The 25,582-nt window shown below is 43.1% G+C and overlaps 1 protein-coding gene and 1 non-coding gene across 2 annotated transcripts in view; one reads left to right on the top strand and one right to left on the bottom strand.

Annotated features, from left to right (window-relative positions):
- Window positions 1-25,582, bottom strand: part of SLC28A2 (solute carrier family 28 member 2) — a 74,296-nt gene that overhangs the window by 36,547 nt on the left and 12,167 nt on the right. The window lies entirely within an intron of this gene.
- Window positions 23,356-23,483, top strand: LOC129014914 (small nucleolar RNA SNORA11). The gene has a single exon (XR_008494434.1). It is a non-coding gene; the product is annotated as a small nucleolar RNA SNORA11 (small nucleolar RNA).

Genomic DNA, 25,582 nt, shown 5'->3' with positions numbered 1-25,582 from the left:
CAGTTTTTAAAGCTAACAACATGGGTCCTTCCAAAAAGTACCCGTAGTACTCCATTGGAAGGAGCAGTGACTGTATTTACAGATGGCTCTAGCAATGGAAAAGCAGCTTATATTGGACCTAAAAACAGAATTATTCAAACTGACTTTCAATCAGCACAGAGGACTGAATTACAGGCAGTTATAGCTGTGTTAGAAGACTTTAAGCAACCTGTAAAAACTGTCTCTGATTCAGCTTATGTTGTTCAAGTCACTCAATACATAGAAACTGTGCTCATTAAATATCTTGTGGATGAACAACTCTATCAGCTGTTTTCTTCTTTACAAAAGGCAGTGCATGATCGCTGTTTTCCTTTCTATATTATGCACATTTGAGGACACATTAATCTTCCAGGGCCACTTGTAAGGGCTAACTATCAAGCTGATTTGCTAGTTTCCACTGTGCTTACTAATGCCCAAGAATTTCACTCCCTAACACATGTTAATGCAGCAGGACTTAAACAAAAATATCAGATTACTTGGAGACAGGCAAAGGACATTGTGCAACATTGCCCTCAGTGCCAGGTACTACAACTGCCACGTGAAGGGACTGGTGTTAACCCATGGGGATTAACCCCCAGTATGTTGTGGCAAATGGACGTAACCCATGTACCTTCATTCAGGAAATTTTCATATGTCCATGTTACTATAGATACCTTTTCTCATTTTGTATGGGCAGCTTGCCAAACAGGTGAGGCAGCTGCTCATATTAAAAGACATTTACTTTCTTGTTTTGCTGCCATGGACATCCCACAAAAGATTAAAACAGACAGTGGCCCAGGCTACTGTAGTAAATCTTCACAAGCATTTCTTCAACAATGGCACATTGAGCACAGTACTGGAATACCCTGTAATTCTCAAGGCCAAGACATTGTTGAACAGGCTAATCGAACCTTAAAAATCTCGATTACAAAAACAAAAGACAGGGGGGAACCGGAGAATACTCTACTCTCCATATGCAGCTATGATTGGCTCTTATCACTTTAAATTTTTTGAATTTGTCTAGAGATCAAGTTACAATGGCAGCAGAGCAGCATTTGACAGGGCAAAAGATAAATTCTCATGAAGGAAAACGTGTGGTGGAAAGACGTCAGAACCAAACTTGGGAAAAGGGCAAAATCATTACATGGGGTCGAGGGTTTTGCTTGTATCTCACCAGGAGAGAATCAGCTTCCTGTCCGGGTACCCACAAGACATCTTAAGCTGTGCCATAAGCCAGAATCCAAGGAAGAGGAAAAGACCTCGGAATGTCCCTGCACCCCTAGTTCATCAGATGGCTCAGATGAACATCTCTGTTGAGCAGATAGAAACCAGTAAAACTCGCCAAGCAACTCTACCGACCTGTGGGCAGATGAAGAGACTAGCTCACATTGCAGACGAGAACCTGAGGTCTCAGAACAAGCTGCTGACCACCAGTAATCTAATGGTAGTTATGATGGCAGTAATCTCCTTGGCGGTGAGTCTCCCTGTAGCTGAGGCAGATCAAAATTACATTTATTGGGCCTACATTCCATTCCCGCACTGATTAGGTCTGTTACATGGTTAGACCCCCCTGGTGGAGGTTTATATTAATGATAGTGTCTAGATGCCTGGACCAACAGATAACCGAGGTCCTACTCATCCAGAGGAGGAAGGAATGTTAATGAATGTTTCCATTGGTTATCGCTTACCTCCCATCTGCCTGGGGCCAGCAGCAGGATGTTTAAATTATGATAAACAAATTTGGATGGTTTATGTCCCTGCACATAATGGATCAAAAGCCTCTATTCATGCAATCAGTGGAAGAACATTTCAATCTTTGGACACTATTAAATACCTTGAGCATGGCTATGTTATGACACATCGCCAGATTAATAAATTTAAACCTAATAAGAAGACCTGCCCTAGGCAGGCCACTAAATGGTCTGGAAAGCTAAAGGTGCTAACCTGGGAAGATTGTATTGCAAACAGCGCTGCTGTACTGCAGAATAATTCCTATGGAATCATCATTGATTGGGCCCCTAGGGGACACTTTGCAGTAAATTGTACTGGACAGTGCGAAGATTGTAGAGAGACTCCTTTTGCAAACGACTACCCAGATAATGCACCAAAATTATATAGAATAATTGAAACAAGTTACCCTATTAAGTGGGAGGAAAATGGTATGGCTCCTCCAAGCCCAAAAATGATTGATCCAATTATAAGTCCAGAGCATCTAGTATTGTAGAAATTAATGATGGCTCAAACCCCAATTTGGATTTGGAAAGGAGAATGTAAAACAGAGACCCACAGTAAAAAACTTCGATTTGTTGTAGCCATGACCTCTAATCAGTTGGTCCCATTGCAGAGTTGTGTTAGACCTCCTTTTATGTTGCCAGTGGGAAAAATTAATATCCTGCCTGACTCTCAAACCATATCATGCCTCAACTGTCACCTTTTTACCTGCATTAATTCTACCTTTAATAAAGATAATAGTGTTTTACTGGTTAGGGCCCAAGAAGGAGTTTGGATACCTGTTTCCCTCAGTAGACCTTGGGAGGCCTCTCCCTCCATACGTATTATCACTGAAGTACTAAAAGGAATACTTAATAGATCAAAGAGATTCATACTTACTTTAATAGCTGTGATCATGGGCCTTATAGCTGTCACAGCTACTGCTGCTCCTGCTGGTGTTGCTTTGTACTCTTCTATTCAAACTGCAGGCTTTGTGGATAGTTGGCAGAAAAATTCTTCTAAGCTTTGGAAATCCCAAAGCCAAATAGATCAAAAACTGGCAAATCAAATTAATGATCTCCATCAAACAGTAATTTGGATGGGAGATCAGATTATGAGCTTGGAGCATAGAATTCATATGCAATGTGATTGAAATACTTCTGAGTTTTGTATTACTCCTAGCTCTTATAATGCCACTGAACACCATTGGGAGATGATTAGATGTCACCCACAAGGAAAAGAAGATAATTTAATATTAAATTAAACTGAAAAAAAAAAGTTTTTTAGGCGTCTCAGGCTCATCTCACCATGTTGCCTGGAGCTGATATTCTTGCTGGAGCCGCTGATGGCCTTTCTAATACCAATCCTTTAAAGTGGATTAAAACCATAGGTGGATCAACAATTGCAAATTTTATTTTGGTTTGTGTCTGTTTATGCTGTTTGTTTTTAGTCTACAGATGCGGACAGCACCTTGGGAGAGAAGCCAGACACCATGAATGAGCCACGATAGCAATGGTGGCTATTAATCAAAAAAAATTAATAAAGACAAAAAAGGGGGACATGTGGGAAAGAGAGTTAGTGGGGTGCCATTTGAGTTGGTCTCCCCTGTGTGAGACACCCATGGGAAGCCATGGTTGGCCTCTGAGGAGAAAAGTCTCCTTATTGCCTTCATGTCTTTATGCCCTGAGAGTATAACTGCTCAGCAGCATTCCACAGGTTGCTCAGGGAGGTAACACTCCCTTGAAGCAGTGGAGTATAATCAAACATCTTGGCTCCTCCTGAAACCTGCTACCACCTGTTTCAGTCCCGATAAGTTCAAGTTCTTAAGTAGTTTAGACACACACCTTTGTTCAAGGAAATTCACAGAAACCACCACTGCTGTACATCTTATCAAATGACTCATGAGTTCTCCTTCACTGATTAATCCTTTTCCTCATCTCTTCCTTCCCCTCCCATCTGCCCTAAGAACAAAGGGCTTGTAAACCAATAAATTGGGTGAAGCCCGAGAGCTCTGGGCCGTGAGCAAGTCTCTGATGCTCCAGTTCCCTGGACTCGCCTTTTAAACACTTATTGTGTCTCTTTCTAACTCCTTTGTCTCTGCCGGGCTACCCACTGGATGGTGTGGGCTGGTTTCCCCAACAGAGACCAGCCTGACCAATATGGTGAAACCCCCATCTCTACTAAAAATACAAAAATTAGCCAGGCATGGTGGTGGGTGCTTGTAATCCCAGCTACTCAGGAGGCTGAGGCAGGAGGATTGCTTGAACCTGGGAGGCAGAGGTTGCAGTGAGCCGAGATCACACTACTGTACTCCAGCCTGGGTGACAGAGCAAGACTCCATCTCAAAAAGCAAACAACAACAACAACAACAAACTGAGACTTCATGTCTAAAAAAAAAAAAAAAAGTTTCTAAAAACAACAAACCAACCAACTAAAAAACTCATCACCAACAGCTCAAGTGTACAGTCCTTCCTAGGCTGCTTTAAAGCAGGCATAGCAAGTATTAATAAATACTTGTTGGATAATAAATAATAAAACAGAAGGAATAATGCTGTGACCTAAGGAAAGGAGCTAGATAGATAGCTTTGAACATCAGGACCTTCCTAGTACCCCTGAGATTGTCCCACATGGGTGACCCCTTCTTTATCTCTAAGTTTAGGTCAGCCCATGTTAATGCAGTGCTATACTGTCATTTAGTGACCTTTGGAGAAAATCCATAAATGTTATTTAAAATGGAGGAATTATATTTAGAGGAAAGGGAGAGAACCAACGAATTGAAAATTCCAAGTTTCTTTTCATTGAGCTAATGTTAAGAGGATAAATTATCTTATTATCAGCTAAGAAAGAGAATAGACTTGGAAATTGTCCTGCTTCCAAGAGGATGGTTGAAGAAATCAAAGAATGAAGGAGTTACTTGGAGGTCCACCTGCCCCTTCCTTGTTCAGTTCCATCTGGCCTTGGAGCCAGCCAGGGTAAAAAATAGCTGTTATCTAGGGGCGTGGAGAAAGTTACCTCTTCAAATCATTTAGATTCTTAGAGCACAATGGACCTTAAGATCTCCACACTAACCCCAACTGCATTGGCTGCATGAAGCTGCAGGAGCTGTCTGGGGGGCATGTCATAATAGGGACCCTCTGCTCTGCTTGTCATACACTCAGGCTTCAGTGAAGACGACAGCCCATCTCACACTTCCCACTTCATGGAGAGGACACCCAGTCCCTCTCTCCAATCCTAACCTCTCACCCACACTCCCGTCTGCAAAAACCTGAAGGTTATTTCTGCCTGGGGGATCCACTGATATCTCAGAGTCAATTTGTCCTAAACTCAAACTACTATTATCTTCTCAGAGGCCATCTCAGAGGTCACCTCTGCCCAAATCCCCTTCCTTCCCCTCCAGGCAGAGTAAAGCATTCCTTACACTTCTGTTTCCTACTAACCCTTTACTTCTCTGTTCTTGTGTTAGCTAGGTATTGAGCCTTTGTGCCCTCTCACCAGAGGGGAGGTTCCTTCAGGGAGGAGCTTGTGAGGGAAAGAAAGAAGCATGGAGTAGAGTGTGACGGGCAGCATTTTCAGACACATTTCTGCCCCCTGCAGTGGGTCATACCTGTAATCCTTCTAGCACTTTGGGAGGCCAAGGCAAGAGGATCACTTGAGTCCAGGAGTTCAAGACTCAACTGTGTAGGCTGGGCAACATAGTGAGACCGTGTCTCTACAAAAAATGAAAAATTAGCTGGACATAGTGGCACACACCTGTGGTCCCAGCTACTACAGAGGCTGAGGTGGAAGGATTGTTTGAGCCCAGGAGGTCAAGGCTGCAGTGAGCTCTGATCATGCCACTAGGCTCTATCCTGGGCAACAGAGCGAGACCCTGTCAAAAAAAAAAAAAAAAAAAAAGACACATTTCTTCAACTTCACAATTTTGGATAGAGGTGGCCTTGAATACCAGGCCATCTGAATTACTGGGGGCAGTTAAAACAGTAGGTTTAAAGGGATGGTGATAACAAGTGTTTTCCAAGGGACCCTATTATTTATTTTTATATTAATGTCTTATATATCCAATTATAGTTTATTTTTTTGAAATGCTTTTCATTTCTCATGGAATTCTGTGCTTTTTGACATTTGCCTGTGAAAAGTAAGATATTTTTCTCTCTAGCTTTGTCTCCCATAGCAGGCTCCTTTCCGAGAGATGACACTGAATGAAGGGTCTGGAAACAGAGGATGGAATTTATAAATAGCCCGCAGCACTGCAGCACTGGTCTTGGCCAATTCCACGATCAGGTGCTAGAGAGCCTGCTTTTTCATTAAAGCATTTCTAGACACCTCACTGAAAGATCAACTAAATATGATTTACCTAGCTACAGAAAGCAAAGTGAGAGAGAATATGGCAAATCCTAAGGAGCTACAGGTGCTCTGTCCTGGTATTAGGGATTCTATTTTCTTTCCTGCCCTCTGTTTACTTTTTTATTTTTATTTATTTATGTATGTATGTATGTATTTATTAGAGATAGGATCTTGCTCTGTTGCTCAGGCTGGAGTGCAGCGGTGGAACCATAGCTCACTGCAGCCTTAAACTCCCAGGCTCAAGCCATCCTCCATATCCTCCCATTTCAGCCTCCTGATTCGCTGGGATTACAGGGGCATGCTACCACATCAGCCCTGTCCTTTGCTTTTGTATCCTGTTTCTAATTTCTTTCTCTTTCTGATTCTCCTTTTCTCCACCTCCTTCCTTCCCTCTCTCCTCTCTCTCTCTCCCTCACACTACTTCTTCTCTTTCTTTTCTTTTCTTTTTTTTTTTTTTTCTTGAGACTGAGTTTTGCTCTTGTTGCCCAGGCTGGAGTGCAATGGTGTGATCTTGACTCACTGCAACCTCTGCCTCCCAGGTTCAAGTGACTCTCCTGCCTTAGCCTCCCAAGTAGCTGACATTACATGTCACCTATGCCACCATGCCCAGCTAATTTTTGTATTTTTAGTAGAGACGAGGTTTCATCGTGTTGGTCAGGCTGGTGTCAAACTCCTGACCTCAGGTGATCCACCTGCCTTGGCCTCCCAAAGTGCTGGGATTACAGGCGTGAGCCACCGCACTTGGCCTTCCTTCATCTCTTTCTACTTACCATTTCTCCTTCTTATACCTTGCAGGACCCTCCCTGACAAGCTGTGCCACAGGGATCTCTGGGAGGAAAGACCACCTCCAGAACACCTGTGAGGCCACCTCAGTCCTCGCTGAGCTGAACTGGTGACCAGACAGCGCTAAGGGCAGAGAGCACTGGTCATGTGCTCAGTTCTAGAGCTTCAGTATCAACAACAACCTCCTACATTTATAGCCTTACCAGTCTGTGGAGCTGAATCTTCATTCTCTATTTGTTGACCTTCCTTGGAGACTTTTGGGTTGGGTTCTGATTAGAAAAGTCTGGCATCTAGTATTCTTTATTGATTTATAGTTGGCTAATTATTTTCCATGGCTAAATGTGAAGTGGACGAAGTCTAAGAAAGCTGATGTTGGTCTCCCACTCCTGATCCTCCCTCTAGACACTCTCATTCTATCCCATTGGTGAAAGTCTACCCTTGTTTGGAAAACAAGTTATAAGGAAGTAACCCACCACCAAACTATTTGTTATTAAGCATTTCAGGGTTTAATCCCTCTTGGAGTTTTTTGTTTTGTTTTGTTTTGTTTTACTTTTACAGAAGGAATGGAAAAACCTGGAGTCAGAGGTTCTGTGGGCAAAGGGACCTAGAGACTTTGGGGAAAGTATTTAGCTCCCTTGAGCCTCAATTTTCACTTCTGCAAAAGAAGTTGTCATCTGCCTTTCGCAGAAGCCTCCCAGGAAGTTCAGCAAATAGAGAATGAAGATTCAGCTCCACAGACTGGTAAGGCTATAATTGTAGGAGGTTGTTGTTGATACTGAAGCTCTAGAACTGAGCACATGACCAGTGCTCTCTGCCCATAGTGCTGTCTGGGTCACCAGTTTAGCTCAGCGAGGACTGAGGTGGCCTCACAGGTGTTCTGGAGGTGGTCTTTCATGTAACAAACATGCACAGGTACCCCCTGAATCTAAAATAAGATTAAATTAATAAAAACAAATAGTACTCTGAGGAGTCATATTTTTGTAAATATGTGCATGGCCAGCTGGATGCTACTTGCCTGAGAGGCCAGCACAGGAACATGGCACCATGGAGCCCAGCCAAGAATGCTGATGCATCAGTGAGATGGTGTCAAGCTCTGTGTCAGAGCACTGAATAGGGTCAGTGGAATTTGACAAAGGTTTACAGGGGAGAGAGAAAATGCTCATCTCATAGAAACTGTGCTCTAATATGCTCTATGCTCTAATATCAGAAAACTCAATTATTATTATTATTTTTTGAGACAAGATCTTGCTCTGTCACCCAGGCTGGAGTGCAGTGGTGCAATCATAGCTCACTGCAGCCTCAAACTCCTGGGCTCAAGCGATCCTCCCACCTCAGCCTCCTGAGTAGCTAGGAATACAGGTGAATACCACTATGCCCAGGTAATTTTTTTTTTCTTTTAATAGAGATGGGGTCAGCTGGGAGTGGTGGCTCACACCTGTAATCCCTGCACTTTGGGTGGCTGAGGCAGGAGGGTCTCTTGAGCTCAGGAGCTCGAGACCAGCCTGGCCAACATGGCGAAACCCCACCCCTACTAAAAGTACAAACATTAGCCATGGTGGTGCACACTTGTAGTTCCAGCTACTCGAGAGACTGAAGTGGGAGAATTGTTTGAACCCAGGAGGCAGAGGTTGCAGTGAGCTGAGGTGATGCCACTGCACTCCAGCCTAGGTGACAGAGTGAGACCCCATCTCAAAAAAAAAAAATGTTAATAAACAAATAGAGACGGGGTCTCACTATGTTGACCAGGCTGCTCTTGAACTCCTGGCTTCAAGGGTCCTCCTTGCCTTGATCTCCCAAAGTGCTGAGATTACAGGCATGAGCTACCATGCCTGGCCTCAGTTTTTATCAATAATATCAGTTAACCTTTATTGAGAGTTTACTAAGTGCCAATCTCTGAGCCAAGGGCCTTCCATGCATTATCTCACTGAATCCTCTATGAAGGATTCAGTGAAGTAGTTACTGCTCTGAAAAACCTCTATGAAGTAGTTACTGCTTTTTAAAAACCCTGTTTACAAAAATGGGGCCTTAGAGAGGTAAAGCAACTTGCCCAACTGCTGTTGAGTAGAAATCTTAGATGTGAATCCAGACAGTTAGGTATTTTCTCAGTTAGGGTCACAATAAAGTAGGTAGGTTCTAGACTTGCCCCAGGCACTCCTAAAACCCCAGAGGACACTGATAGAGGCATTGCAACTGCGGGACTGAGTCAGTCCCAAAGTCACATCTCAAGAGGCTGCTCCAGTTCCTGAAAATGTCTTCCATTAGCAGTGCTGCAATGAAGATAAGTGTATTGTAATTCGAAGTTATCCTGAAATAAATTAAGATAACTCTAATAGCAGGGAAGGGCCACCAGGCTGGCGCCAGCTTTGAAGTTACCAAATCTGCCCATGATTCAGTCCACAGGCTGAGTTCTCAAGAACCTTTCCAAGTGGCGGATCTGCTGACTGTGGCGTTAAAAACTGGAAGGCGGCCTGCGAGAAGATAGCATGCAATGGTACAGTCACCTCCTTGCTTCACTCTTTTCCCCTCCACCTCAGCAAGCAGTTCCAACCCAGTCCTTTCCATGAGAAATCACTGTCCAGAGTGAACAAGGGAATGGGGCCCAACCTGGTGAAATGGGGGCATGGGAAGGTGGGGCCATGATAGAGGCAGGCTCTGTCCTGAGGGAGAACAGCACAGATGAATAGGAAGCCAGCAGAGAGCGTCTTCAGAGCCAAAGCCCCACCTCTTTTCCCTTGGCTCTCTCCTCCAGTTTTCCTCTCTCCAGCCTGATCAAAACCTATCCTTAAGAAATCTAATTCAAGCCTCACCTGGAGCACCAAAAAATAAAAAAATAAGAATTGAATCGGCTGCCTCACTGTAAACTAAAGTCAGAAAGTAGCCTACGTGGGGGCCAGATGCAGTGGCTCACACCTGTAATCCCAGTACTTTGGGAGGCCAAGGCAGGCGAATCGCCTGAGGTCAGGAGTTCAAGACCAGCCTGGCCAACGTGGTGAAATCCCGTCTCTACTAAAAATACAAAAATTAGCCCGGCGTAGTGGTGTGCACCTATAGTCCCAGCTACTCAGGAGGCTGAGACAGGAGAATTGCTTGAACCTGGGAGGCGGAGGTTGCAGTGAGCAGAGATCGTGCCACTGCACTCCAGACTGGGCAACAGAGCAAGACTCCTCCATTTAAAAAACAAAAACAAACAAACAAAAAAGAAAAACAAAAAAAAAACAGAAAGTAGCCCATGTGGGTCCTGTACTCTGTTAAAAGCAGCAGTCCCCAACCTTTTTGGCACCAGGGATTGGTTTTGTGGAAGACAATTTTTTCCATGGTTTTGGGATGATTCAAGCACATTATATTTATTGTGCACTTTATTTCTATTATTACATTGTCATATATAATGAAATAATTATACAATTCACCATAATGTGAAATCACTGGGGAGCCGTGAGCTTGTTTTCCTACAACTAAACAATCCCATCTAGGGGTGATGGGAGACAGTGACAGATCATCAGGCATCAGATTCTCATGAGGAGCGCATGATCTAGATCCCCCTCGTGCAGTTCACAACAGGGTTCATGCTCCTGAGAAAACTAACGCTGCTGCTGATCTGACCAGAGGCTCAGCTCAGGTGGTAAAGCAAGCAAAAAGGAGCAGCTGTAAATACAGATGTAGCTTCACTCACTCGCCTGCCACTCCCCACCTGCTGTGTGGCCAGTTCCTAACCAGTACTGGTCCATGGCCTGGAGTTTGGGGACCCCTGTGTTAAAGAACATTTAAGAATCAGTGAGCAAGTGAAGGGAAATAGAGCATCTTGTTTAGAATTGTTTCCTGACTCCTTAAAATGTGTAAAATAAATAAATTTTGGAGGCCGGCAAGTCATCATCAGGACTCTAAAACTGCACCCTCTGTTGGCCCAGACTGTGGGCCAATGGGCCACAGTGAGTTAGACAGAACTTCTGAGCAAAGGGTCTTCATGCGCTGAAAGATTTCAGGCCTGGCCTAGCATGGTGGCTCATGCCTATAATCCCAGCACTTTGGGAGGCCAAGGCAGGAGGATTGCTCGAGGCCAGGAGTTCAAGACCAGCTTGGGCAACATAGGGAGACTCTGTCTCTACCAAAAATTTAAAAACAGGGCATGGTGGTGCACATCTGTGGACCCAGCTACTTGGAAGCTGAGGTGAGAGGATCACTTGAGCCTGGGAGTTTGAGGCTGGAGTGAGCTGTGATTGTGCCACTGTGCTCCAGCCTGGGCAATGCAGTGAGACCCTGTCTCAAAAAAAAAAAAAAAATTCAGGCCTGTGAGGACAAAGCCCTGATTTTTTATCTTGCCCAAATTCCTACCTAAGGGGTCTAGGGAGTCATGCCCTACAAACCATAAAATATCATCAGATGGGTTTGATTTGACCCTATATATTGTGACTTACTTTTCAGTCTGACTCTGGCATAACATTATGAAACAAGGAAAAGATATTTAACCCCAAAATGTATTTCCTTGCCATACCTTGAAATTGCCCTTCAAGGTCTCTTGTGGGAAAAATACACATCCTGTGAAGATCCCCTTTCCCCTTTGTTTTTCTTCCTTTCTTTCCAGATCCAGGAGATAATCAGCTAAGAGCCAGGTGCCCTTTTAGGTCTGATAAGAAACATTTTACAAGATACTCTCTCTGTCTCTCTGAAGTCTGCTATCTGACGTATTCTTCTGCACAATGAAACTTGGTCTCCACAATTCTTTATCTTAACCTGAACAGTCCTTTCCATTGATCCCAGGTCTTCAGATAAACTCAACAAATTATCAACCAGAAAGTGTCTAAATTTACCTATAGCCTGGAAGCCACCCCCCTTGAGTTGTCCTGCCTTTCTGAACCAAACCATTGTATTCTGAAATGTATTTGATTGATGTCTCATGCCTCCCTAAAATATATAAAACCAACCTGTACCTGACCACCTTGAGCACATGTTCTCAGGACTTCCTGAGGGTTGTGTCATGGGCCATGGTCTCCATTTTTGGCTCAGAATAAATATCTTCAAATATTTTACAGAGTTTCACTCTTTTCATCGACACTTGCGTGGGCCCTAGGCTATAGAATGTGTGAAGCTAACACTAAACACTATACCATGTTCCCCTCTCTGCCCCTACCAGTGATTTTTTTTTTTTTTTTTTTTTTGAGATGGAGTCTTGCTCTGTCACCAGGCTGGAGTGCAGTGGTATGATCTTGGCTCACTGCAAGCTCCACCTCCCGGGTTCAAGCGATTCTTCTGCCTCAGCCTCCTGAGTAGCTGGGATTACAGGCGCACACCACCATGCCCGGCTAATTTTTGTATTTTTAGTAGAGATGGGGTTTCACCATGTTGGTCAGGCTGGTCTCGAACTCCTGACCTCATGATCAGCCTGCCTCAGCTTCCCAAAGTGCTGGGATTACAGGCGTGAGCCACTGCGCCCGGCCCCTAGCAGTGATTTATAAGCCTGACTTATAAACCTCCAACCCAGGTCCCAAAACAGTAGATTACTGGCTCCACCAATTCGAAGGCATGATGAGCCTTTCTGGGCCACAGAGCAAGAGGTCTAGATTAAGCCTTCTCTGCTGCTGTGGACTGATATGTGTCCCTTTCTCCCAAAAAATTCATGTGTTGAAGTCCTAACCCCGTATGTGACTTTATTTGGAGTAAGAAAGTAATTAATGTTACATGAGGTCATAGGATACAACCCTAATCAGATAGGATTAGTCTCCTTACAAGAAGAAACACCAGAGAGCTTGCTCACTTTAGCGCCCTCTGCCCTTTGAGGACACAGGGAGAAGGTGACAGTCTGCAAGCCAAGATGAGAGCCCTCACCAGAAACTGAATTGGTTGGCCCCTTTATCTCGGACTTCCAGCCTCCAGAACTGTGAGAAAACAAATGTCTGTTATTTAACTACCGGGTCTGTGGTATCTTGTTACAGCAGCCCAAGCCGACTAAGTCATCTGCCTACTCTCTAATGCCTCAACATTTATATATGGAGAGTTCAACTGAACGGACACACCTCTAGGCCCACTCGTACTCACACCACATTTCTTCCTATTATATATCTTTTATTCTACACAAATGTATGCAACACTGCTTTCTTCTGTATGCCATTGTTCCTTTGCCATGATTTGGATATTATATCACAAATGAGACAGATTCTGTGTGACAGGAATACTTGGAAGATCTAGGTACACCATGGGGCCCTGGAAGCAGCAGAGAATCTTCTTTTGTGACCTGTCTTGGTCTCAGGGTCTCATCATAAAGGAGGTTAGCTTGAGGTAGCTCCAATAAAATGATCATGTTATTTTGGGGTGGAAGGATAATATTTTTTAACACCCTTCTACAAATTAGCAGGTTAGCTGGCTCCCTCTGAGGAGATTTAGATAAAGAGATTACATTTAGTGAGGGGAAAGAAGATTCACAAACCCTGGGTAGGAAAGTTTAGGGACCAGAGTTGACCTCCACCTGTAGACTGTGAAGCTGAGATCAACAAACCAGAATGGCTGACTTGACAGATTTTTCTTTTCGTATCTTCCAGAAGATAGAAAACGACAATGCAATACTTGATGCTGATACAGCACAAGCCTTGGCAAAGGTTAATAAACAATTGCAAAGCAGTTAAGATAAAACCTTAAATTATTAACTGCTTATCTTGGAATTTAAGGAGCAAGGCCCCAGGGATATGACACCTGATTAGTTATGTATGTGTGAGCTGGGGCCAGGGTGGGGAGAGTTGCAGAAAGAAGTGGTCACAGGAGGGTGCCCTATTAGAAATGGTTGGGCAGAAGAGGGTGGGGGTGGGGGGAGTGAGCAGACAAAAGAGGCTGGAGAACGCTGTTGATTGACAACGGTACCTATATCAGTGTTGTGCCTTGGGGTAGCCACGGTGCTGGACGTTAATCACAAAGATTACTGCCCTTTCCGAACTGGTATATAAGCAACTGCTTAGGAGAGGGGGCTACAAAGAGACCACTGGAAACAAAAGGGTCTTTCTTGGAAATTATTATGAAGTGTTATCAGATTTGTGTTCAGTGTATTATCCAATCTTAACCTTCTGCCTCATTAAAATGTTGAGCTTTTGGAAGTGTTTTAGGGTCACCGTCTCTTCTGTAGAATTACAAGATGGCTGTGTTGCCTAGTGGCTCCACCTTTATCACCTCGGTGATTTCCAGGAAGGCAGGCCCCCAAATCACTCAGCATAGTCTCAACGGCTTTTTCTTTAGAGCCCATTGAAAATTACTGGGGTTTCCTCTGCCAAAAATAGCTATTCATATATATCTGAATAACTTATGACTGTGGTTTATATTTAAAGAAAGCATTTCAATACTTTTTTTTTTATTTTCTAAGAGTCACGAAATCTGCCTTATGGCTTTCTGAGCCACAGGGCAGCAAGCTAAAGGTAATAGAAGATGACACTGGCAGTATGTGCAAGGACAGAGGTTGATTCTTTCTCTGTTAAAGAATCAGAAATCCCTCCTTCTTTTTGGACATGTGGTTGTGAGCTGTTGAAGCAGAAATGAGATGCTTGATAGTCAGAGCCGATTTCATCTTCTTGAGCATGGAGCAAAGGCTGGGGCCAGGTTTACAAACACAACACAAAAGTAGGACCTCTTGCCTATGTTGTGGTGCTATGCTGTGAAGAATTTTTCAGTGGTCAGTTGTTGGTTGTCTCCTCTAACCACATTGTTTAGGGTGACATTATTTATATAACCGTGATTACATGAAGTAACGATTAAGAGAACTACAAAATGTTTAGAGATTCATCCAATCCAACCCCTTTAATTTACAGATGGGGAAACTGAGGCCCAGAGAAGGATATGATTTGATGTGCCTGTAGTGGGTTGAATAATGGCCCCCTGAAAGAGATGTCCAAGTTCTAATCCCTGGAACTTTAAACATTATCTTATTTGGAAAAAGGGTCTTAGCAAATATAATTAAGCTTAGGGTTTCATGATAAGATTATCCTGGATTTAGGGCAAATCACATCCAATGGCAGATGTCCTTGTAAGAGAAAGGCAGAGGGATATTGAACACACAGAGACACAGAAGAGAAAAAGTGATGTGAAGATGGAAGTAGAGATGGAATTAGGTAAGCCGCAAGGCAAGGAATGTCTAGAGCCACCAGAAGCTGAAAGAGGCAAAAAGGAGGGAACCTTTGGAGGGAGTGTGACTCTACCAACACCTTGATATCAGACTTCTAGCTTCCAGAACGATGAGAGAACAAATTTCTTTTGTCTTAAGCTACATGTTTATGGTAATTTGTTACAGCCGCCCTAGGAAACTAACACAATGCACAAAAGATAGAACCAGGCTAGAACCCAAGTCTCTGGACTCCGTCAGTCTTGTGTTTCCTGCCTCCATTTCACATGCTCCGAGTTCTGATCTTGTCAAAGATGTAAAAAGCATTCACACTCCTTGCTGTTAAGAACACAACTTCTGAAATGAAGGCAATCAAGAACATTGCACATGCTGCTGTTTGCATGAGTTGATGCTTAGCCCATCCAACAACTAAGCTTTCTGAGCTTGGAAGTAATAGATTTGACTGTGGTATTAAGCTTTAGGGAATCATGCCGAGATCTGGAAGAGGGAAACTGATAAAAAATAGCCAGAAAGGTTAGCCAATGGACTCCAACAAAATACACAGAAAGCAGATAATAATATCTACCTCACAAAGTGTTTATGCAATAAACAAGTATTTATTGAGCACACACTATAGATGCCAGACATTCATCTAGGCTCCTTGATCTCAGTGGGAATAATGGGATCTCATTTATATGCATTTAGCCTCTGCCACTGGCAGCATATAAATGCCAGACAGTATGGTTATGGTTATGGAAATCGGGCACAAGGGCCTGTGTGGTCATCAATGGTTTGAGCTGCAGGCATCCTTGTCATTGGCTAATTGCTCATGGTCTCCCCAGAACTGAAATAATGAGCGCCTACAAAGTCCTAATTGAAAAAAAGTCTAGGTCTGGTGAGCAGAAATCTTACTTGAGGCACCACAACAGAGAGTACACTGTGTAACTTTTGTTTCTTTCTCCAGATCCCTTCTCCCTTGTTCATCTTGCTCTGACCTGTGTGGACTGTGTCACTAGGCTGCCTTGCCCTCTCGCTTCTGCTTGGGTTTAGCCAATGATAAGCACTGGCAGGAGGTTGAATGCTTTTCAGCCTATTTCCCCAGCTACCCCAGGGCTTGCTCTATGGACTCATAAATAACGTGGCCATGTAGCAGGGTTAGAAGTTATGCATGGGCTCTGCCATAGGGATTTCTCACCAAGGCTAATCTGGCTACTCCCACTGGTGATTGCTGAATCTACCAATAGCAAAGGTCAACGATGAATCCCTAGTATGGCACCCTTTCTCAGCAGCACAAGTCACCTGATGGCAGGTTGATTACACGGCCCCCTAATGGAGGAAGGAGGCAGCAATTCCTCAGTGGACTTGACTCATTTTGGATATGATGCCTCTTAATACTTCAATGTCCCATATCAAAAAGTAAAGGAAGACTATAGCAACACAGTTCAATCAGAACCATTAATAGTTCACAAACTTAAGAGTGAAGGTGTAAGTCATGCTGTAAGATAAAGAACAATGAGTAGTTGAAGGGCTGACTGAGGGAATAGGGAATGTGAAATGGATAGGGGAAGAAGGAAATTATTAACACCAACTACTGCCTCATCACCAATTAAGAAATGAGATTTTGGCCAGGCATAGTGGCTCATGTCTGTAATCCCAGCACTTTGGGAGCCCAAGGCAGGCGGATCACGAGGTCAGGAGTTCAAGACCACCCTGGCCAACATGGCAAAACCCCGTCTCTACTAAAAATACAAAAATCAGCCGGGCGTGGTGGCGGGCACCTGTAATCCCAGCTACTCAGGAGGCTGAGGCAGGAGAATTGCTTGAACCCAGGAGGCAGAGGTTGCAGCAAGTTGAGCTGAGATTGTGCCACTGCACTCCAGTCTGGGTGACAAGAGCAGGAGTCCATCTCAAAAAAAAGAAAAAAAAAAAGAGAGATTTTAGTAGCTAAACATATTTTTCCCTTGGTTTGTTTTATATATGTATAACTAATATATAGACTTTCTTCTCCTTCTCTGTCCTCTACTCTTTCATTTAGGGTGAGTTGATGGTAGCTAACCTCATAATTTAGTTTTTAGGTTACAGGATACCAAAGGAAGATTGTGACTGAAAAGGAAAAAGAAGGACCATCATAAAGAGAAGACAAATGACTGGTAGGACTTTGGGTCTCCCCTTCCAAGGAAGATAGTGAGGGCATCTTTATTTGCATGAGAGATAGTCACAGAACTGAGGTGAAAGCATTATGCTGTCATTCTCATTGCTTGAAAATAAATGTGGGTAAAAGGCTATGTATGGATGCCGAGCACCTGAAGCAGTGAACTGCACCAGACTACCCACTAGCAACGCAGGATCTCTCTTCTGTGATCCCCCAAGAGTTATATACTAAGAGCATTTCTTAGTATCTTTTGCTAACCATTTTCCATGCTAGATGCCATAAATGAGAGGTACTTCTATGGGATTTGGAGAACGGAAGAGAGACAGAGTATTATTATTTTCCCCCCAGTAGCAGTGGACAGATATATACACTTCAGCAGATACAAACGAAACTAGGGGCACAGCTATAAATAAGACAGAGGTTTAAAAGTTAATAAGATAATTCTATCAACAGCATTTAAAAACTTGAAGAAAAAGACCAATTTCTAGGAAAATATCTTACTACATCTGGCTCAAGAAGAAAATGAAAGTCCCCCAAATCCCATTACTGTTAATTAAATTGAAGAAGTCATGAAAAATCTGTCAATAGACTTATGTTTTCACCTGTGAAAAATTAACTTATAATAATTCTCTTTCTGGAAAATTAGAAAACTGGATAAAATATATGAAACAATGGCTTTCAGACATTGGACAACAGGCAACATATAACTATGATCTCTGAGAGAAAGAGAACAAATGAGGTGAGCCCTGGGATTGGCCAGTTTACAAAGACAGAGAACACCAGAAATCTGCCGAGGAATCTTTTTGAGTCTTTGGTTTAGAAGTAACTTATGTATGCATCCAGTGAAATACCATGAAGCCAGGTAAAGGACCACCAGAATGTAGTAAACTAAACACAGGGCTGTGAGTAGTTTGTGTTACTACTAGCCAGGAGGATTATGCTTTAGTTAGTAAGCCCTGAAAGTTTGAAACTAACTCCAAATAATTTTTTTTTTTTTGAACCAGAGTCTCACTTTGTCGCCCAGGTTGGAGTGCAGTGGCATGTCTTAGCTCACTGCAACCTCTGCCTCCAGGTTCAAGCGAGTCTCCTGCCTCAGCCTCCCCAGTGGCTGCGATTACAGGTGTGCACCACCATGCCACGCTAATTTTTGTATTTTTAGTAGAGACGGGGTTTCACCATGTTGGCCAGGCTGGTCTCGAACTTCTGACCTTGTGATCCGCCTGCCTCAGCCTCCCAAAATGCTGGGATTACAGGCGTGAGCCATCATGCCCAGCAACACCAAGTAATTTTAACCACATGCCAGAATAATGTCAACACTCTAAAGAAATACCACAATATCAACACCTAATGATGTAAAAGTCATGGAGTCTGGCATACAAGAAAATAATTACCAAATATGTAAAGAAGTAGAAAAATATAACCCATAATCAAAAGGAAAATCAATCAGTATAAATCTCAAAACTATAGGAAGATGGAATTAGCAGACAAGAACCTTAAGACAGCTAACATAAATATTATAAATATTTTTAAGAATGTAAAAGGTGGCCAGACACGGTGGCTTATGCCTGTAATCTCAGCACTTTGGGAGGTCAAAGCGGGAGGATTGCTTGAGCCCAGGAGTTTGAGACTAGCCGGGGCAACATAATGAGACTCCATTTCTACCAAAAATTTTTAAATTAGCTGGGCACAGTGACATGTGCCTGTAGTTCCAGCTACTTGGGAGACTGAGTGGGGAGGATCACTTGAGCCCAGGAGGCTGAGGCTGTAGTGAGCCCTGAACACACCATTACTACCAGCCTGGGTGACAGAGTGAGCCCTTGTGTCAAAAAGAAAAAAAAAATGTAAAAGAAAACGTAAACATAATAAGGAGACAAACACAATATAAAAAGATATAAATGGAACTTCTAGAGATTAAAAATATAATATCCAATATAAAAAAATTAGACTGGGTGGGATTAACCGTGAACTTGAAGATATAGCAATATAAACTATCCAAAATGCAGCGTAGAGAGAAAAAGGAAAATGAATCAAACCTCAACAACCAGCCGGGCATAGCGGCTCATACCTATAATCCCAGCACTTTGGGAGGCCAAGGTGGGCGGATCGCTTGAGCCCAGGAATTTGAGACCAGCCTGGACAACATAGTGAGACCTTTTCTCTTATTTTTTAAAAGAAAAAATATTTTAAAACAGAAAAAATAAAAAATAAAAAATGAAATAAAACAAATCTTAACAACCTGCAGGACAGCCAGGCGCGGTGGCTCACGCCTGTAATCCCAGCACTTTGGGAGGCCGAGGCAGGCAGATCACCTGAGGTCAGGAGTTCAAGACCACCCTGGCCAACATGGCAAAACTCCGTCTCTACTAAAAATACAAAAATTAGCTGGGCCTGGTGGTGCAAGCCTGTAGTCCCAGCTACTCTGGAGGCTGAAGCAGGAGAATCGCTTAAACCTGGGAGGCTGAGGTTGCAGTGAGCCAAGATCACACCACTGCACTCCAGCCTGGGTGACAGAGCAAGACTTCATCTCAAAAAAAAAAAAAAAAATTACTTGGACAAATAACAATATACAATTTCCCCCCAACACACAAAGAAAGTCGCAGAGGAGATATATGATCTTGCTTTAGCAAGATCTGCTTTGCGTTTAGCTTGCCTGGGCCTCAGTTTTCTGATCTTTAATATAACGCCTATCTGATAAGTGCTTGGAGGATTAGCTTGTGATAGATGTAAAGCTCTTGGCCCAATGCTGAGTACTCAGTTGTTGCCCATGAATGGAAGTAGTGAATGTAAAATCCCCAACACCAGGCTTGGCAAATAGTAAACACCTCAAAATGTAAATTATTGTTATCATTTCATCCCATGTTTTCTTTCTTTGGTCTATATAGACTTAATTTCATTATAAAGATAAAATAGACCTTGAATGATTAAAAAAAAATTATAGCCTGGGCAACATAGGAAAACCCCATTTCTACAAAAAAGATATATATATATACACACAAAATTTATATATATATATACATACAAAATTTATATATATATATATACATACAAAATTTATATATATACAAAAAATTAGCTGGGTGTGGTGTCAAGCACCTGTAGTCCCAGCTGCTGGGGGGTTAGGGGACTGAGGCAGGAGGATCACATGAGCCCAGGAGGTTGAGGCTGCAGTGAGCACCACTGCACTCCAGACTGGGTGACAAAGCCAGAACTCATATCAAAAACAAACAAACAAAACTCAGCTAACCTCAAGCAGAATAAACATAATGAAAACACACAGAAAGGCAATCATAATCAAACTGTAGGAAATAACTGATTAAAAAGAAAATGTTCAAAACAGCCAGAGGAACAAAGATAACTACAGCAGACTTATCAGAAACAATGCAAGCAGAAGACAGCAGAGCAACATCTTTTAAAGTATTGAAAGGAAAACCTATCAGCCTGGAATTCTAGTGTGTGAGTGTGTGTGTGTGTGTGAGAGAGACAGAGTTCTGCTCTTGTCACCCAGGCTAGAGTGCAGTGGTGCAATCTCAGCTCACTGCAACCCCCACCTCCCGAGTTTAAGTGATTCTCCTGCCTCAGCCTCTCAAGTAGCTGGAATTACAGCCGTGTGTCACCACGCCCAGCTAATTTTTGTATTTTTAGTAGAGACGGTTTTGCCATGTTGGCCAGGCAGGTCTCAAACTCCTGACCTCAGGTGATCCACCCACCTCGGCCTCCCAAAGTGCTGGGATTACAGACGTGAGCCACTGTGCCCAGCCTGGAATTCTATTTACAGGAAAAATATTTTTCAAAAACAAAGGCAAGGCCAAGTGTGGTGGCTCATGCCTGTAATCTCAGCACTTTGAGAGGCCAAGGCAGGCGGATCACTTGAGCCCAGGAGGTCAAGACAAGCCTGGGCAACACACTGGGACCCCTTCTCCACAAAAACTACAAAAATTAGCTGGGCGTGGTGGTGCCTACTTGTAGTCCCAGCCACTCAGGAGGCTGAGATGGGAGGATCACTTGAGCCCAGGAGGTTGAGGCTGCAGTGAGCCATGATGGAGCCACTTCACTCCAGCCTGGGTGACAGACCGAGACCCTGTCTCAAAAAAAAAAAAAAAAAAAAAAGGTACAGATAAAGAAAAAGGACAGAAAAAGACATGCCATAAAAACACTAATCAAAAGAAAGCTGGAATGGCTACAAAAATATCAAACAGACCAGGCACAGTGACCCACACTGGTAATCCCAGCACTTTGGGAGGCTGAGGCAGGTGGATCGCTTGAGCTCAGGAGTTCAAGACCAGCCTGGGCAACATAGCGAGACCTCGTCTTTACCAAAAATACAAAAATTAGGATGTGCCTATAGTCCCAGCTACTTGGGAGGCTGAGGTGGGAGGATCGCTCGAGCCTAGGAAGTCAAGGCTATAATAAGCCAAGAACGCATCATTGCACTCCAGCCTGGGTGACAGAGCGAGACCTTGTCTTAAAAAAAAGGCCGGGTGCAGTGGCTCACCCCTGTAATCCCAGCACTTTGGGAGGCTGAGACAAGTAGATCACCCGAGGTCAGGAGTTCTAGACCAGCCTGGCCAACATGGTGAAACCCCGTCTCTACTAAAAATACAAAAATTAGCCAGGTGTGGTGGTGTGCGCCTGTAATCCCAGCTACTCAGGTGGCCGAGGCAGGAGAATTGCTAGAACCTGGGAGGCGGAGGTTGCAGTGAGCCGAGATCGTGCCATCGCACTCCAGCCTGGGGGACAAGAGTGAGACTTTGCTCCCCCACAGCAAAAAAAGGAAAAAAAGACTATCAAACAAAGTAGATTTCAGAGCAAGAAATATTTCCAGGGATAAAAATGGTGATTTATTTTTTATAGTTTAATGTATTTTAATAGCAAACTTACAGGAACAGCACAGAAGACAGACAACATTAAACACATGTGCTTGCATGTAGGACAACTCAGAAAAGTATAGTGAATGGATAGAATCTACTATATGATAAAAATGCTACCAACACTATTTAGTTGCTGTCAATAAGAAATTTACTTGTTTAAAAAAAATCCAAATGCTGGCATTGTCCAGAAAAATTTAACAGGTTTATTTATAATTATTATAAAGTTGAACCGCTGAAACTTGTTCACTGAAACATTTTAACTTGCATTAATGCTTTACCTCCCTGCATTTATATAAAAAATTCACACACAAACGAAAATGTAAAAACTGCCAATACCTGATTTCTGTCCCCTCTTTTTGCACTCGTAATCATATACTTAGGAACCTTTTGACCCCATGGGGGAAAAAAAAATCTAACGTTCAGAACTACCAATGACAGGAAGAAGATAATTTTTTTTTTTTTTGAGAATGAAATGTTTCCCATCATAGTGGATTCTTAAGCACATTCTCCACGTGTGCGGAGTGCTAGCTGGATATCTTTTGGCATAATTGTTATATGCTTGGCATGGATAGCACACAGGTTGGTGTTTTCAAAAAGGCCAACAAGATAGGCCTTACTTGCCTCCTGCAAAGCACCGATAGCTCTGGAAGCACAAATCTGTTTTAAAGTCCTGAGCAATTTCTCTCACCAGACGCGGGAACGGGAGTTTGCGAATTAGTTCAGTGGACTTCTGATAACGCCTAATTTCACGGAGTGCCACAGTACCAGGCCTATAAAGACGAGGTTTCTTCACCCCTCCAGTAGAGGGCGCAGTCTTGCGACCGGCTTTTGTAGCCAGTTGCTTCCTGGTGCTTTACCACCGTCCAGTTTGCGGGCAGTTAGCTTTGTACGAGCCAAGATACAGAGACTTCCTTACTTACTCCCTTCTCCTTCGACTGGAGCTCGGCGAGGGAGAGGCGGGAGAGGCGGTGCTGGCGTTGGAGAGCGACGGCGGCGCGGCGGCGACGGCGGCTGCAAACACAACTCTATAATTTCTTTTTTCTTTTTTGAGACGGTGTCTCGCCAGCACAACTCGATAATTTCTTTTTTCTTTTTTGAGATGGTGTCTCGCGCTGTCACCAGGCTGGAGTGCAGTGGCGCGATCGCGGCTCACTGCAACCTCTGCCTCCACCTCCCAGGTTCAAGCGATTCTCCTGCCTCAGGCTCCCAAGTAGCTGGGACTACAGGCGCTCGCCACTACACCCAGGTAGTTTTTTTATTTTTGTAGTAGAGACGGGGTTTCACCATGTGGGCTAGGATGGTCTCGATCTCCTGACCTCATGATCCGCCCGCCTCGGCCTCCCGAAGTGCTGGGATTACAGGCGTGAGCCACCCCGCCTGGCCTCGATAATTTCTTAATAGTAAAGAGGTAAGGGATGTGCTCAGAGCAGGGGGCCTGAGGAATGGCTCCTCTGTTTACAACACACCCAACAGGAATCTGGGATCACTGTGGCGAGAGGTACCAAAACTTGTAGGCTTCCTATGAACAAACTCTACATGTGAAGGGAAAGAATAATAATAACGTCAATTCATTAGATAATGCGACAGTTTTAAATTGTATACATCTAACGTCAGAGCTCCAAAATACATGGAAGCAAAAACTGACAAAGTTGAGAGAGACAAAACCACCACAATTAGATTTTTCAACATCTCAATCATTGATAGATCAAGTAGAAAGAAAATCAGTAAGGATTTAGAAAACTTGAATAACACTATAAAACATCTTGACCTAATTGACATTTATAGACATTTCATCCAGCAACAGCAGAATACATATGTTTTTCAAGTCCCCTCAGAACATTTACCAAGATAACCTGTATTCTGAGTCATAAAACAAGTCTGGATAAAAGATTGAGATTATACAATGTTCTCTAATAGCAACAGAATTAATTTAGAAATCAAGAACAGAAAGATATCTGGAAATTATCTAAAAATGCCATTTATAGTAGCATAAAAATATTGAACACTTAGGGATAAATTTGGAAAAAGATGTCAAATTAAAGAAAATCCAAGTAAATAGAAAGATGTGCCATTTGCATGGATTGCCAGACTCAATATTGTTGCATGTCAATTCCTCCACACATTGATTTAGTCATGCAATGCCATTCCAATCAAAATCTCAGCAAGTTTTCTTATAAAAATTGACAAGCTGATTCTAAAATGTATGTGGAGATTTTTTAAAAGGCCAAATAATTTTTAAAATAAAAAATAAAGTTGGAGAAATAATACTACCTAATTTGATTGACAATATAAATCTACAGAAACTAAGACAATGTTGTTTTGGCATAAAAATAAACATTTAGATCAATGGAACAAAAAGAGAGTCCAGAAATAGACTCACACATACATAGTCAATTGATTTATTTTTATTTTTTATTTTTATTTTTTTAAGATGGGGTCTCACTCTGTCACCCAGCCCAGAGTACAGTGGGGTGATCTCGGCTCACTGCAAACTCCACCTCCCCAGCTCAAGCGATCCTCCCACCTCAGCCCCCTGAGTAGCTGGGACGCAGGTACCCACCACCATGCCCCACTAATTTTTTTGTATTTTTGGTACAGACAGGGTTTCACCATGTTGCCCAGGCTGGTCTCAAACTCCTGAGCTCAAACGATCCTTTCACCTCGGCCTCCCAAAGTGCTGAGATTACAGGTGTGAGCCACTGCACCCAGCCAGCAATTGATATTTGACAAAGGTCCCAAGACAATAAAATGGGGAATGAATAATCTTTTCAACAAAGAGTGCTTGAACAATTGAATAGCAGTGTATTTTTTAAAAACTAAAAGAAAAAAACTTACCTCTTAACTTACAGAATATACAAAAATTAACTCAAAATGGATCATAGGAGGGTCAGGCATGGTGGCTCACGCCTGTAATCCCAGCACTTTGGGAGGCCAAGGCGGGCGGATCACCTGAGGTCGAGAGTTTGAGATCAGCCTGACTAACATGGAGAAACCCCTTCTGTACTAAAAATACAAAATTAGCTAGGCGTGGTGGCACATGCCTGTAATACCAGCTACTTGGGAGGCTGAAGCAGGAGAATCGCTTGAACCTGGGAGGTGGAGGTTGCAGTGAGCCGAGATCATGCCATTGCACTCCAGCCTGAGCAACAAGAACGAAACTCCTTCTCAAAAAAAAAAAAAAAAAAGTCATAGGCTTAAATGAAAGTTATCAAACTCAGATATTTGTTGCCAGGAAGCCTCAGCTCTCTCCACAGGGCTGCTTGAGTGTCCTCACATCATGGCATCTGGCTTTAGTGACCCAACAGAGACAGCAAGAAGAAAGGTGCAATGCCTTGTATGACCTCACTTGGAAAGTGACACACTGTCACATCTGCCATATTCTATTTGTTAGAAAGGTCACTAAATCCAAATTTCTCTCTAATGGGGAGAAATTAAGCTCTACATCTTGAAGAAGATACTTGGAAGAGTATCAAGGAATTTGTGGATATATTTTTAAACCACCATCTGGCCACAAATCACTTATTTGCAATTCCCTACACAAAATATATTCACCCCTTTCCTAAGGGCCCCGAAAGTCTCTTCTTATTTCAGTATCAGTTCAAAATCCAGAGTCACAGCATATAAATCAGGTCCAGGTGC

This window comes from Pongo pygmaeus, chromosome 16 (assembly GCF_028885625.2).
Source record: "Pongo pygmaeus isolate AG05252 chromosome 16, NHGRI_mPonPyg2-v2.0_pri, whole genome shotgun sequence".
Taxonomy (NCBI): Eukaryota; Metazoa; Chordata; class Mammalia; order Primates; family Hominidae; genus Pongo; species Pongo pygmaeus.
This window is presented reverse-complemented; position numbering and strand designations above follow the sequence as displayed.